This window comes from Odocoileus virginianus, chromosome 22 (assembly GCF_023699985.2).
Source record: "Odocoileus virginianus isolate 20LAN1187 ecotype Illinois chromosome 22, Ovbor_1.2, whole genome shotgun sequence".
NCBI lineage: Eukaryota > Metazoa > Chordata > Mammalia > Artiodactyla > Cervidae > Odocoileus > Odocoileus virginianus.
Genome location: NC_069695.1, coordinates 48,106,715 through 48,118,928, shown reverse-complemented (window position 1 = coordinate 48,118,928; position 12,214 = coordinate 48,106,715). Strand labels below are relative to the sequence as shown.

Genomic DNA, 12,214 nt, shown 5'->3' with positions numbered 1-12,214 from the left:
GAAACTTTGGGCTGAGAATGAACTGAACTCTCAAAAGTTCTCAAAAATATTTTAAACAGGAAACCAGCTGCCTCCACCCACCCATGGCAATATGTTCAAAGTGCAGAACTGCAGGAGTTCAGTGAAGGCTCTGACGGCTCCAAATTACTACAAGTCAGATGTAGTCCTTGAATTGTATGCCCGTGCAAATAAGATTACAGAAGGCGCTGAGAAAATAAAATTATTAGTGAATATGGACCTCTCTACTTTCACAATTATGTTGTTTTCTTAAAATGCATGGTTAATTTGGTTTGAAATCACAAGGTTCTGAATAGGAGTATTATAAACTGCAGAGAATATATTATACCTCTTATGACATGAATGGAAAAAAATATAAAAGGAACATACAAAATTGATCTTGTATATAATTAAAACTATGCATTTATAGTACTATATTTATTTATGGTATTAAGGATGTTAAACCAATTGTTTTTTTCTTGCTAAGGAGTATTTTAACTCTAAGAAAAACAGAATAGAAATAATATGTGACTTAGTCACTGAGTCATGTCCGATTCTTGCGACCTCATGGACTATAGCCTGCAAGGCTACTCTCTCCATGGGATTCTCCAGGCAAGGATACTGGAGTGGGTTGCCATTTCCTTCTCTAGGGGCTCTTCCTGACCCAGGCATCAAATCAGGGTCTCCTGCATTGCAGGCAGACTCTTTACTGACTGAGCTATAAGGGAAGCCCCTAAAATAATATAGAAAAAGCAACAGAGAATGAAATTGCTCAAAACTGAACATTTTTATGTAACAAACTGAGATATATTAATATAAGCATATATTTCATCACAAATTATCAGAACAGCAGCTAATAAGATGTTGATGTTTAGAAAAAATGTTGACTTCTTATCTTAGTCACTGTCACTAGATTTATAGCCTATAGATAGATCTATGGACTCTACTAAGATAAAAATAATATCAATCATACATTTTGTTCTAATTCTTTAAATTTTAATTAGTATAAAACAAGTAATCAGTTTTCAGATATATCATTGGGGGGAAAAAACCTTAGCCTCAAAAAACAGATATGGTGGTTGCATAATACTTAAGCTACTCTTATCATAATGTATCCAAAATCTTGATTTCATTGAGAACATTTCATTTGTAAGGTTCTATAATCTTAAGAGGGGCTTACACAGTGGCTCAGTGGTAAAGAAATCACCTGCAAGGTAGGAGAAGCAAGAGATGTGAGTTTGATCTCTGGGTTGGGAAGATCTTCTGGAGGAGGAAATGGCAACCCACTCCAGTATTATTGCCTGGAGAATCCCACGGACAGAGGACCCTGGCAGGATACAGCCCATAGGGTCCCAAAAAGTGGGATGTGAGTGAGAATGTACGCGTGTAATCTTAGGAAAGAAAAGACATGAACTATTTAAAGATATAAATATTAGGTTTTTATTTGAAGATCAGTTACTCTCTGAGACTGTGTAACTTCTTCCCTGGCTACACTTTCTCCATTTTAGCCAAAATGTATTAGTGATTTGTTTAGACATAGAGTCTCAACTTCTCCAATTATCTTTCTAAGGGCTGATGATTCTTTTTTTTTTTTTTTGGTCCTTTGGCATAAAAACAGATAACACTAAAGAAAGAAACAATTTAACCATGAAACAGATCTTAGCACAATTGCTAATTGATCCAGAATAAGTTTTCATGTGTTTATTTTATTGTATGCTTAGTTTTCTTATTTCCTTAGTAAAGACAAGTAAGGAATTAGTTTTAAAAAGTCAAAATAACAGGAAGTTAATAGCCAGTGTTTATATTTCTCAAAAGATCTGGCATTCCAGCCAGATCTTCTATGTCTAAAATAGAAAACATAAGACATATACAAGGAAAACAGCAAAAGAGCTGAAACCAGATTAAACTCACTTTTTTTTTAAACTTGCTTTGTTTATATTTACATTTCAATCATATACAATTTTTTTTCTTCAACTCTTTCCCAGGTAATCCTGATGATGCCACAATTTTAAATATTCCTCAAAAACTCTATTTTTACTTTTTTTCCTCTCTGCTGTCCCAGATTTTTATCTTTTGCTTAATTTATAAAAAGAAGGGGAAAAAAAGCTAAGAAATGTGTGGATTCCTAGGAACTGTTTCATCATTTTTTATCATTTCCTGCTCTTCACATCAATTAGGTTTTCTTAAATTGTGGCAAGGAAAGAACATACTGGCATCAGTTATTTCCACAGGTCACCATATGTCACATACTTCTCAGCATCACAAAAATATAGCTATGGAACAACATCAGAATGGTATAGTGAAACCCAGAGAATACTGGGTTCAGAATCAGAAAACCTAAGGTAAACCTGGCCCGTAAGAAGGTCACCCAAAGACACATCTTCATTTATTTACAACACAGACATAAATATAATGCCTAAATATGACCTATGGTTGCTATGGGAACACTTTTTTATACTTTGGAGTCTGCACTGTCCAACATGGCAGTCATTGGCCAGACGGAGCTGATGAACCCTTGAAATGAGGCTCATCTGAACTGTGTGTGTAAATTAGGCACAGCATAGAAAATTAAAATGTAAAATATCTCTTTCAAAAATTTATATTGACTATATTTTAGAATAATATTTTAACATGAGTTACAGAATTTTCCACATTTAGCAAATTGGGACTTTCCTGGTGGCTCTGTCCATGATGTCGGAAACACAGGTTTGATCCCTGAGTCTGGAAGTCCCCTCAAGAAGGGAATGGCTACCCACTCCAGTGTTCATGTCTGTAGAATTCCATAGACAGAGTAGCCTGATAGTCTGAAGTCCATGTGGTCTCAGAGTTGGACACGACTAAACAACTAACAAATTCACTTTCACTGAGTTAAGTAAACTATACTATTAAATTACTTGCATGGTTATTTTCTGACTTTTTAATGTAACTTTAAATTATATATGTTGCTTGAATGATATTCCAATTAGACAGTTCCACTCTAAAATATCTAAAAAAAACTAAGGGGTTTCTTTTCCATAGAGAATTGTACAGGAGTAGAAAATTACATTTCAATTTTTCTTTAAATTAAAAAAAAAATACGTTCTGTGCCTTTTGGCAATATTTTTCTATCTTACAGAGGTTTTCAACCTATACTTCAAGTTGACATGATTAATAACAATGGTATTTACAAATATATGCTTAGAAACTGCACTCTTTGGATAGTGGGAATTCAGATGAAAGAACTAAAGCCTGTTGTTCAGTCGCTCATTCATGTCTACTGTTTGTGACCCCATGGACTGCACACCAGGCCTCCCTGTCCATCACCAGCTCCCGGAGCTTGCTCAAACTCATGTCCATCGAGTCAGTGATGCCATCCAACCATCTCGTCCTCAGTCATCATCTTCGCCTCCTGCCTTCCATCTTCCATCAGGGTCTTTTCCAAAGAGTCAGTTCTTTGCATCAGGCGGTCAAATTTGGAGCTTTAGCTTCAACAATATGCAAGCCTCGATCTCTACAAAAACAATGACTTCCACATTGCTAAATCTAATTAACGTTTAATTCCAGGTTTGAAATTCCTATCTTACTTGACCAATTAGTAGCATTTGTATAACTGGTCATTCCAACTTTCCAGATCACTCATTTCCTTGGCTTCTAGAAAATCCGTTTCTCATGGTTTTCTACCTTACTGATGTTATGTGCTCAGTCACGCCTAACTCAGTGGCCCCGTGGACTATAGCCCACAAAGCTCCTCTGACCATGGGGGTTTTTTCAGGCAAGAATACTGGAGTGGGTTGTCATTTCCTCCTCCAGGGGACCTTCCCGACCCAGGGATCGAACCCACTCCCCTGCACTGGCAGGTAGATTCATTACCGCTGAGTCACCTGGGGAGCCCCACCTTGCTGATTGCTGCTTCTTACTCCACTTTAGTGAGTCTGTCCCGTCGCAGACTCCGGAGGTGAAAGTGCTCTAGTGTTGAGCCTTCGAATTCTCTCCTCTTTCCCCAGTGGCAATCAGCCTAGCTGAATGCGTCCAATCCTTTGCCTTCAAATCCACCTACTTCCTGATGTGTACCACAATTATTTCTCCCTCCTGAGATCTTCTTTTAGCTCTTGATTCATGTATCCAGCTGACAACATCAGCATTTCAATATTTAATTGGCATCTCAAATTTCACACATCCAAAAGCAAATTCTTAAACACCACCCTCTAATCTAAACTACTCTTCCTCCTGGCCTCCCTCTGTCAACAAACATTTTATTATTCCACCTTCTTGGATCAAGCCAAGAGATCATCTCCGATTCCTCTTTTTTTCACACTGCACATGTAAGAGAGTGGTCCTGCTTATGGCTCCATGAATACTGGGGTCTTTCCCATCAAGCTGTGCTAATAGGTCAAATTTATTGTAGTCCCACATCCAAGCTTCCCTTGTGGCACAGATGGTAAAGTCTGCCCGCAATGTAGGAGACCTGGGTTCAATCCCTGGGTTGGGAAGATCCCCTGGAAAAGGAAATGGCAACCCACTCCAGTATTCTGGCCTGGAAAATCTCATTAAGAGAGAAGACTGGCAGGCTACGGTCCATGGCGTCACAAAGAGTCGGACACGACTAAGCAACTTCACATTCACTTTGATCCAAGGTTCAGAAGCCGGTAAGTAGATTCATACAGTGTCAGCATCCTTAGATCCATTTATTAAGTCACAGTGGCCACAATCGGTGTTTTCAGTCCTCACAATCGTCAGTTTTATGACTTAGTCTCTGTCGTTGTAAATAGAACAGATAAGCCCGGGCAGCATCTGAGAATGAGATGAAAGCAGCTCTACGCTGTCTGGTTTTGGCCCGAGTCAGTTCTGCTGTTAGGTTAACCTCCAGGAGATCCTGAACTAAGGATGAAATGAAGGGTGGTCCAGTGGCTAAGAGTCTATCTTGCAATGCAGGAGACATTTCGGCCCCTGGTCGGGGAAGACCCCACAGAGCAACTGAGTGCATGCTCCAGGTCTACTGAGCCAATGCGCTAGAGCTGTGCCCTGCAACGAGGATCCCACACACTGCAGCTAGAGAGCAGCCTCCGCCTGCCGCAACTAGAGAAAGTCCACACGTAGCGATGAAGACCCAGTGCAGCCAAAAATAAAGTTTTTTAAAAAATTTTTTAAAAAGATGGAATGAAGCATACCTGAATCTGCACAACGCCTGCAATTACTCAAGCTTCTACCTAGGAAAAGCTTACAAACAGAATCTTCCAGAACTATGTAAAACTCCAGGGGTTGTCTGGTGCTTCCACTGTCACCCCCCGTCTTTGCTACAAAGGGTTACTATCCCCCGAGCACTTACAATATGTGAGTTATGTTTTTACCTCCTTCAGGTGATGAGCAAACAGAAGAAAGCAATCTATGAATATGCACTGAATAATAAGGCCATTAGATCTTTGGCAGTCATCATAAATTCAACTTTTGACATAATGCCTTCATAATCCTAAATTCACTAAGGGAGGAAATGAAAGACTCTGTGAAAAACCCTCAGAACTATTTCCATAAAAACTAAAGTTGTTTCAGGCTCCTCTTCATTGAAATATTGTCACTTTACCTCCTGTTACATTTCTAAATGGTTCCTGCATCTTAGAAACATATGTTCATAAGTCAGTGGCTGAAAGACTCACTTCTGGTTTTTTTTTGAAACTTTAATTCTACAAATTAAAAGCAAGCATTGGGATAAAAGACCATTTGTAAGTTCTGCAATGAACATATTTTTCCTACCCAATACTAAGGATATCTCTGTCTTCACATACCAAAAAAATGCTTCTATCAGAATTTTAATTTCAAATATCTTTATATCTTTGTTACACCTAACAGCAATTCTTGGCAAATGCCATTGACTATAAATCACCCAGGTAATATATACACATACAGAAAGATGAATAATCCTCTGCAAAGCTATGATTTCAGTGAAATGGCCTTGAGCCCAACCCATCTTCTCTTTGATGGTCTGATTTTCTCCAATAAAATACCTATTTAATTTTCTTTTATTTAATAACCAAATTCTCAATTTACAGTTGATCACAGATGACCATATATAATCAGTGAGGCCACAAAGGATGGGGCTATACAAAATCCCCTCTTTGGGAAATAGTCTTGGAAGTCAGCCTAGATCTAGTTACTTAATTAAATTAAATAATTATAATATCATAAAGCCAGTGACCAAGGCATTTGAAATGACAAATTATTTTAACAATGAAAAGTTTAAAAGGATGAATCTTTACATTTCAACTATATCTCTCTCGATGCTTGGCAAAAGATATTACTTCAATAAAGCCTACTTAAGTGATAGCAAGTTTCTAAAATAATACATTTCTAAAATGATATCATAGAAATTATACATATATATTCAAAACTCATTATTATAACATAAGGAACTTTTATAATTTTATTTCATTAAAAATACCAAAGAATAGAAAAGAAGAAAATGAATGCTATTGAAGAGACTAGTTCTATGCTCTTTAGAGGAAAAGCAAAATAATACATTTAAGGTTTGGCTATTTAAAGGGGAAAGTGTTGTTAATAGGTTCTATTCTTTTTACTACCTATACACTGTTCTCAAAATAATCTATTAGCAGCATGAATTTTATATATGCTCTTCACCCACTGAAATAAAACTTATAGGATAATTTTCTTTAGTAATAATTGTGTCTCCATAATTTTAGGGAGATGTGGTCCCTAGGCATTCATTCATAGCACTCATCAAGAAAAAAAAAGGAATGGCTGTGTGTTCCCAATGTCATTTCATTTCCAGTCACTTCATTTATTTCATTTGTGAATAAGTAATATTAGATGAAAATCAGAGATGAAATTTCCTTTGAGAAATCAAAATATATCTTCTTTGAGTATGAATACAACATTTAAGAAAATAACAGAGAAAATCAAAAGAGCTGAATACAAGAACAGCCAACTTAAATGTAAAGACTGCTTATCTTCTTCTTTCTATTCCAAAGGCAAGAGCGGGTCACCTGAGGGGGCTGTGATTGGCTTGGTCTACAGTTGCTGGAATTGATCTGCCTGTGGTCTCACCACCCGCTCTCGGGGCTCACTTACCCCAAAGCCTACTCCCAACCATCTCGCTAACTCCTGCCAGATTCACATTCCTAAAATACCAGTGCAGTGGAGTGGAAGGGCTCTGGAGCCACAAAGACATTGTTTGGAATCCTGCTTCACTTACTATATCTGTGGCTTTAAAGAAATCATCTAACATTTTTGAACATCAGATTCCTTCATGTATAACATGAAGATACGGTGTAAAATGAAGCTCATTTGATTGCATAGCTGTCAAAATTGCAGATATGTATGTAATTACCTTGCACACAGAAGCATACTTATATGTTGAAAGTATTCCAACGATGAAGAAGAAGCTGATGGTTAAGAAGAATAAGATGATGAAGAAGAAGGAAGAAGAGGATGAGTAGAAGAAATTTGCATCTTCATAAATTTGTAATGGCCATCTCTGTACAATATATAAGGACAAAATTAATGTGTGAGTTGTAAGATGCTCCATAGCTCTGTCCTGCTCTTTCTATTGAGCAGTGTCTACTACTCACGAGGTGTATTTTTTTTCTGCTCCAGTGAGATGGGTTACGCATCCCTAGCCTACCTGGCTCTATATTAATTTTTGCCTCAAAACCCTTTGCTCCAACCACTTCTACATCATAGGAGAGTCTTTTGGGTTTTTAGCAACTATTCCAGTTCCACTGATTTTTTTTTTCTTTTTTAGATTATGAAAGTGTGATAGCAGATTTACAGGAGACTTGGAAAATACAGAACAAAGTTACATGTAGTTCCACTATATATTACAATAAGTTGTTTAAGTAGATAAGATTTTTAATTAGAGTTTCAGCATCAAATGCTCAAAAATTAACAGAAAGAAAAGTAGACAGAAAAGTAGAAGGATACAGTAGACCTGAAAAGTACTCTGAACCAATTCAACATAATTAAGGTTTATACAATTTTCACACTACACTAGGATACAAATTCTATTCAAGTTCCCATAGACTATAAACTAGGAGACACTGGAACATATCCAGGGAGATAAAACAAGGTGCAAAAATTTCATGGTTTAAAGGTATTAAAATCCTACATAGTCTGTTCTCTTATCACTGTGGAAGTTCCACTGATTTTTTAAACCTCAGCTCAGGCATCCAGACTTCTTTCAAGGTGTCTCTAAAATCTTGCTAAAAGGGGGGATTCAGAAGGTTTTAGCTTTATGGCAGAATTCAACTGATCTTGTAATACAAGTAGAGGCGAGATGATGTTTCTCCAAATAGAAGTGGCCTGAGATCATTTTCAGTTGTAAAGAATTACTTCCATTATGAGTATAGTTCTAATAACTAGATGAAACCTTCATAAATTTCAAGGCTACACCCATAGTGAAGCACCATGAGCTATGTCCCCGTGTCAGGCAAATACTGAATCCAATGAAAACACATTAAAGCTTCAAAAGAGACCCCACTGAATGATGTTATCTCCAAGGAAACTACTTTTTAAAGTTTTGGGGGGAAAGGCAATTCATATAAAACATTTTTCCAAATACTCAAATACACATTGATATTTTAAATCAATATTGAAAAATTACACAAAACTTATACAACTGTTGTATCACTAGCTTTTCAAGATTCCTTTCTAATCTAATGCTTCTGTAAAACTATGGAGAAGAGTCAGAATTAGAAAGTAATTTATATGTGAGGATATTTGACAATAAAATGATTAACAACAAAATATTTAATCAAAAGTAGTAACAATACTCTATCCCATAAAAATATTAGCAAAAATGTATCCAAGTGATTGTAGAAAATAGAAAAACTAGTGCTTCTATAAGCAAGAATATCAAGAAACATTACTGTGCATTTCAGAGCTGTGTTACACATTTATATTTTTTAAAAAGAGTATCTACTTTTATTTCTATTTAACAGCTTTGCCCACTCAACCTTCATTTCATAATTTATCTTTGCAGAAAACATAAGCAAATACTTCCCAGAGGCTATATTTTCTTCAGTTCTGTAATGTCTTTCTCTAAATATCCACTTCCTTTTATTTTATACAGAATTGTATTACTTTATGTCTCTTCTCCTCCACACTACCCAGGTAACTTACATAGAGAAATCAATATTAGTGCTAAGTTTAAAGTATACTTTTCTGCTAAGAGTGACAGGAATTCAGCACAAGGACCAGCAAAATGAAAATAATTCTAAATGCACGAGGCATGCGTAGGAGGATTTGCATAGCAATTCTACTTTATTTTTTACTCTAAGAATATAAACTACTTCAAACATATTGGCTAACTCATATTCATTTGGAACTACAAGACAAGGTCTTATTATCAACATATTATCTTACTGTCTAAATTTATAGTTGAAAAATCTTACCTGAGATTTGTTAGTATACTGTTATTCTTTTTTTACAAAACTGGAAATGTATCACAAGCTGCCAGGAGAAATAACACCAACGTGGGAAATATAAGAGTGAGGGAAGAGATCACGTCTACTTTAAGAAGAAACGTCCATTCCCTCTGTTTCCCAGACCTACGGTAGTTTTGTTTTGAATCTTATAAGCAACTGTCTTTTTCTTTTCTCCGAGAACAACACAGGTTCTGCCCCAGCAGGAAAATATAAAAATTAAATAAAAAGCCACAAGGTTATTAAGCATCTTACCCTCTGGGCTGGCTGGGCTGCTCCGGCGGCTCAGTGTTACAGACACATGTGTAAACAGGAGAATTCCCTGCATCCTTTTCTCATCTGTATAGCTCTGGGGTCTAGGCCAACAGGATTATTTCCAGCATTAAGGCCACTCTGCACTAACCCGAAGAAGATTCCCATTGGTTGTGAAGTTTTATCAAAACCAATACCACAACACCCTCCGTGGATCACAAATGAGAGATCCAAAAGGAAATCGTTTTATTGTTCCCTAACTCAGCACCGTAATCCAATGCTTCTACACAACCTATTTGAAATTTTACTGTGCATAATAAAGGGAGAAACACTCACCCCTTCATCATCCACCAGTGTGTTTAATGTTTAATAGCAATTTGCATAACTTGCAGCAGTAACAGAAAAATTGGCAAAGCAAAAAGAATCTATCTGCAAAAGATTTAAAGAAAGACTATAATGCAGATGACAGGAACAATAGGAAGCATCATTGGTTCAATCTGATCTTTATTTGACTGTGCCTCAAAAGAAAAAAAGAATATGTAATAAACTATTTGGGTATAGAAATCAAGATACAGAAACTGTATGTCAGAACCTTTGATTTCAGTCGTGTAGGCAAGAACTGTAAGCTGCAGTCTCCTGGGCCCCCAAAGAGAGCTCTCTGACCCTTGCCCTGGGGGAAAAAAAAAAAAAAACAAATGGAGTGACCTTCCAGCAACATGATGCAGCTGTCAGGAAGTGTCCTGATGAATGGGTGATGGCAGACTATGAAAAAAAAAAAGTTTTTCTAGTTGAATTAACAGCATAGAACATCCAAAGATTTTTTCAGAGGAGAGGGCAGAAGAAACACAGTCACTGTATTCTTATATTAATAAATAGCATGAAAACAGCATTTGAAAGTTAGGGAGTTAATGTTTTCAAATGATTTCATTCTTCTTCCCTTTTTAATCCAGAGGAATATTCTTGGCTGTATAACCTGCTTAGCTGCTCAGTCATGTCTAACTTTTTGCAACCCCAGGGACTGTAGCTCGCCAGGCCCCTCTGTCCATGGGATTTCCCAGGCCAGAATACTGGACTGGGTTGCCATTTTCTTCTGCAGGGGATCTTCCCGACTCAGGGATCAAACTTGCGTCCAGTGAGTCTCCTGGATTGCAGGCAGCTTCTTCACCTGCTGAGCTATCGGGGAAGTCCCAGCTGTATAACAGATCTGTCATCTGTTTTCCAGTGAAGAGCAACCTTTCATTCTTCCTGACACAATGGAGGGGTGACCGCTCCCCCACAGAAAGGGAACTAACCCTCTGAGGTTTCCTTTCGTCCTGTCTTTTCAGAAGATGTGCTCAGTTACGATACCCTTCTCTCACTGCACTCTCCTTTCCTCTTGGTTTTCCCATGAGATCTTAAACACCATCAGTTCTTCAGTGAGTGTCAGGTTTGCCAATGGATCTTGCTTTCAGGTGGGTCATGTTCCCTTATGGTTAGCGTTCTCTTCTGTTTCAGGGTAAGATGGCTGGAAGACCTCTTTCCAGCCAAGAAGTCCACTTAATCTGCCCGCTACTCCCTTTAGCTCAGCCAAAGTGACTGTCTCTGAAAACACCTACTTGTCCCTCCACACACACAGGCACAGGCATTCACACAAAGGCACTATTTTTTGTTTTAATTTCATAGACTCCTCTCAGCCTCCATGCTACTTGGCATCTATGTAGCCTTTGATATTGTTCACCACAGCACCGATGTGAAGACTTCTCAGATCTCAGCACATCCTCCTGGTCTCCCTTTTGACCACTCACTTTTCTCTCCCCTCTCTCTGGGGTGTCCCTTTTCCCTCATCCTTACATCCTTCAGTGTGCTTCATGTAAATCTATTACCTCTCTGGATAATAGCACCCATTCTAATGGTTTCAATGATCACCTTTCCTTCTAACTGATTTTCAAATATTTACATTTGGATCCAATCCTCTTCTGAGTCTCCAACACTCATATGCATCAACACACTATACTCTGCTACTAGAAAAGATGACAATATAGCCTCAAGGTATTTAAAACTGAAATCATCATCTTTCCATGGACTAGCTGCATTGTTTGCCTCACTAATGCCAACCTGTCTTACACTTTGCTTAAAAAAAAAAAAAACAAAAAAAAATCTTCTGGACGTCATCCTTGGCTTCTATCTGTATTCAATGCAGCATCACTTGCTTTTGATTTTACTTCAGTAATCTGTCCAGTCTTCTCTCTTCCCCCTGCAACAATCCTGATTCAGGCAACCATCATAACCTGTCTGGATCACTGCAGTGTCTTCCTAACGATCTCTCTGCCTCCAAACTTATTCCTCTACATCTTTAGTAAGAGTTCATGTTCTGTGTGTTAAGTCGCTTCAGTCGTGTTTGACTCTTTGCGACCCAGTGGGCTGTAGCCCACCAGGCTCCTCTGTCCATGGGATTCTCCAGGCAAGAATGCTGGAGAGGGTTGCCATGCCCTCTTTCAGGGGATCTTCCTGACCCAGGGATCAAACCCACATCTTTTCTATCTCCTGAATTGGCAGGTGGGTTCTTTACCATGACC

The 12,214-nt window shown here is 37.8% G+C and overlaps 1 protein-coding gene across 4 annotated transcripts in view; it reads right to left on the bottom strand.

The window, feature by feature from the left end:
- The window catches only part of CCDC102B (coiled-coil domain containing 102B), a 268,638-nt gene extending 258,796 nt beyond the window's left edge, over window positions 1-9,842 (bottom strand). For 2 of the 4 annotated variants that reach the window (XM_070452934.1, XM_070452937.1), the window contains exon 1: window positions 9,663-9,839. The gene's annotated coding sequence lies outside the window, so the exon portion shown is untranslated. Of the gene's footprint in view, window positions 1-9,662 lie in introns of all 4 variants that reach the window. The other 2 variants (XM_070452938.1, XM_070452936.1) reach the window with 2 other exon arrangements.
- Between the last annotated feature and the right edge of the window lie 2,372 nt (window positions 9,843-12,214).